This window comes from Coturnix japonica, chromosome 3, assembly GCF_001577835.2.
Source record: "Coturnix japonica isolate 7356 chromosome 3, Coturnix japonica 2.1, whole genome shotgun sequence".
Classification (NCBI taxonomy): domain Eukaryota; kingdom Metazoa; phylum Chordata; class Aves; order Galliformes; family Phasianidae; genus Coturnix; species Coturnix japonica.
Genome location: NC_029518.1, coordinates 38952464 through 38956551, shown reverse-complemented (window position 1 = coordinate 38956551; position 4088 = coordinate 38952464). Strand labels below are relative to the sequence as shown.

At 39.1% G+C, this 4088-nt stretch overlaps 1 long non-coding RNA gene across 1 annotated transcript; it reads right to left on the bottom strand.

Annotated features, from left to right (window-relative positions):
• Nucleotides 1-575: 575 nt before the first annotated feature.
• Nucleotides 576-1669, bottom strand: LOC107311458. The gene is made up of 3 exons (XR_001554078.1): nucleotides 1615-1669; nucleotides 1451-1499; nucleotides 576-636 (listed from the first exon to the last, which is right to left on the bottom strand). It is a non-coding gene; the product is annotated as an uncharacterized LOC107311458 (long non-coding RNA).
• Between the last annotated feature and the right edge of the window lie 2419 nt (nucleotides 1670-4088).

Sequence of the window (4088 nt, the reverse complement as noted above, 5' to 3'; positions counted from 1 at the left end):
ATAAATGAAAAAAGCACAATAACACTATTTGATAAAGTTCTCAGCTCAAAAATACTATTTTGCTAACAGATGTATCACCATTAGCTATGTATTTTCACCAGATATGAATAAGAGCCTGTATTTTGCTCCTATAACAATTTGCATGCCCATCTAGAACTCGTCTTTCACATCACTGTCACCACTGCTGAAACATATCAGCACCACCTCACTGTGCTCACATCCACTGTCTAGTCTCCATAAATGCTTTAACAACTACCTTAATGTGTTCATTCTGTATTTAAATGAACAACTGAAGCAATCAGGAATGCTAATCAAATACTGCATAATTCTCTTTGTTAATTTTTTTTCTTAGTTTAATGCTCTGGGCCACATCTAAGTCCAAACTATAATCTCTGTTTCTGACTCCCAGATGCTACTGTGTATGCTACACAACCAGCACTTGAATGCAGCTGCTATTATTAACTAATCTGTATTACTTTGGTCTAACAAGTTGTTACAACAGGCACTTCCATCACTGATGCATTCTGTGTAACCACACTGACATAGTTAATGGAACACTTTGGTACTTTGATCTCACCTTTGATTTTCCTTACTGATTTTCAGTTTATATAAGATTTCTGTGTTTACTTCAATTTTCTGTAAAAAAACAACACAACAACAAAATCAGTGAAATATCCTCCAGTACATAAGAAAAAAATCTGTAGTGATACTAATTGGTAACATCTGATCAGCACTCCAATATTTTTTACTCCATTAAACTTGACATAAATTATAGTAAGTGGTTTGTGTGTGACAGGAGTTTTAATTTAATACTACCTCTCAAGTTACATACATCCCTAAGTCTGACACCAAGCACCATTTCTTTCCAGTCCTTACACCCAGTGGGAAACCCAATTGACAGTAAATCCGGGTCCTGCTGTATAAACATGGAAGAGCATTTGTAAAGTAAGTTTTGTTTAACAAATTACTTCTGTATAAGTGACTACATTTTAATCTTTCACTGAACATGTCCATTCCTGTCTTTTTGGCTGAGTTGCTAGACAAAACTGTTTGGGTGCTGTGAGTTTTGTATTTCACATTTCACTGACATCTGAAATGATGCCTGCTCTTTTGGCTACTAACATAAAGCGTCAGGCTTCAGTGGGCAGTGGAATATCATCCGAACCAAAGATTGTTTTATTTAAGCTATTACTCACTTTTCTTCTCCCAAGACATCTGTTAGTCCTATATTTTACAGAAGCTTTTCCAAGTTCTTCTTTCTGAGCTATTGCACAGATTTTGTACATTGGAGTTACATATCACAGCTCTTTTACTTCATTCCAGTGCCTTCAGTGCAGTTGGAAGCAGGAAGGTTATACGGCTTTGGTTTAGATATTCAGATCAAAGCATCTTAATAGCTCTCCACAGTACTTAGAAGACAAAAAAAAAATGGAGGAAATATAACCAGTACCTTTCAACTTTCGAGCTGGCACTGCACAGCAGGCCTCATCTGGAACCTGCTGAAGCCAAAGAGCAGTTTTCCAATGAAATTACTTGATCTACTGACGATAGCTCATGTACAGACTAGTCTGCATTATGCCTGAACCAGAAGTAATTTCTAAGGATATTACTTACTTTTATTTGGTCTTAAAGAAATATGTCTGATGTATTGATTTTCAAAGCTTTGTCCTGAAAAGGCAGTAGCAGATTGGTTAAGCTATCGTATAACACTCTAAGAAAATCACATGCATCAGGCCCACTTGTCCTCTTTAAAAAAATGCATTCTGTGTGGGAAAGAACATATTGTACTTATGTAGCATTATGAAACTGTTTGCTTTTTTCTTTTTTTATTTATTTAAATAGGGAAATGCACTAGCTTAATTAGACTGTTCTTAACTAATAACGGTCTTGCCCTTTCAGATTACAGGTTTTAAATGTTGAATCGTTATTACAAATAGTAATCAAAATTAAGTAAGTTTCCACAAGCATCCAGCCAAAGCATAAGTAGAGGGCAGACTCACTGATGGCTTGCAGCGGTCACTCAGGCAGTATCAGAGGCTTCCCTCCCTTGCTGATGCGGCTGCCTCCTGCTCGAACAATTATACAACATTGCCATCTGCTGACTGTCCTTTCACAATACAGCACATACTTTCCCAGAACCCCGACACTCCAGGAATTTATATTTCAAACCTTCTGAATCACACAACATCCATATCCGGTTTTTAAAAAGGCACGGAGTTGTACTTGTTAGAATAGCTACCTTTTTAAAAGACCAGATGCAAAAGACTCAATGTTTATGCTGCTAGGACACATGTTACAGGTGTACAACAGTTAATTTCTGAAGGCACATAGAGCCTATGATCTGTTTTCCAGAATAAAAAAATAAATAATATGTATATGTATATAATATATATATAGTCATGACTAATTGCTGCTATTCCATTTTAATGGCTTGATACGAAGTAACTTGTCTAAATTAATCAAAAGTTTCCTCCACTGAAAGAAGAATTGCAAAGATAGTTGGCCCAGTAATATATCACAACAGCAAGGACACCTGAGGAAATGACAGTCACTCATCCAGAAGAGAGTCCAGTACAGGAAGGGAAATATCCTACTGTGGAAGATGCCTGGTACACAGATGGATCCATACCATCCCACTACCAAAACAATATGGTTTGAAGAGAGAGACGGACAAAGAAGCCACTGAACTGAGATGTGTAAATGGTTATAACTCAAGAGCCAAATGGCAGCACACTGAATATCTGCACAAATAGGTGGTTTACCGAGGGCTCATACTCTGGATAGCACAGCGGGACACTCAGGATTGAACAATCCACATCCAACCTATCTGAGGCAAAGATATGTGGGATGATACATGGAACATGATTCAACACAGGAACATATGGACATACCACATCCCTAAACACCAACCATTACTGTCACCAGGTAACAGTGAAATTGACACAGTGGATTGAATTAGATGACTGGAAAATGCATCAGCAGAAGTTGTCACCTGCTGGCTACATCAAAAAATTAGACATACAGGAAAGAGGATCATGAGGGCATGGAGACTGCCCATACATTTACCAGATATTGTCCAAGCATGTCAGAAATCTGATGCTTGCTCACAAATGAGACCAGGATCTCAGCTGAAAACAACTACCCATCTCACTAGAGGACACAAACATCTACAGGAGTGGCAGACTGATTATTATAGGTCCCCTTCCATGATCTGAAGGGGTCAGATATACTCTAACGTGTCATTAGATGAACAAATTTAAGCCTATCTTGTACCAAAGGCAAACCAAGCCTATACCATTAAAGAACTAACTAGGCTGATAGTGTCATACAGGACTCCACAGGTCATCGAGAGTGATCAAGGTACATATTTTATGGATGCAACTGTGCAGAAATAGTATAACAACATTAAATAGCACTGTCATCTGCCATACAGTCCAAAGGGAGCAGACCTAATAGGAAGATATAACAAGATCCTGAAGTTCACCCAGAAAGCAGATTTACAGTCCATGCAGAAGTGGACCAATAGACTCTTTGAAACCCTGAGGAATCTGAATAATAGATCAAGGCACACCAGACCCAGTACCTTAAGATTATTGCAGACAACTTGGGCCTACCCATTTACAGGTAAAGATACTTCACTCAATCTGCAAATTGGCACCATGAATAATCTGCTCCCTGCCCTGGAGGAGCTAGAATCCAGAAAACATAAGGTGAAATAGCCTTGGAAGGTGCAAGTAGGACTGAAATGGTGTGGTCTCCTTGCACCTTGGGGGAGATTGTTAGAGGTTGGGGGATCAGTAAACCCTCCAGTAATCAGTGCATGGCCAGCAGAGGTAGTAGTTGACACCCCTGTTTTCATTGCAAAGGGGACATTAATCATGTCCATGTGGCAAATTAGAAACCCTTTCCCTTCTGTACCTGATACAGCACTACAGCCACAGACATCAGGCCAAAGGGTGTGGTACCAAAAGCAAGAAAATGCCCCACCGCAAGCAGAGGTATTGATTCAAGACACAGCCTGTATCCTATTATGGAGGGCAGACCTACCCCCCCTCTCCTTGAATCAATTAAACTCTTTAGGGAGCCTG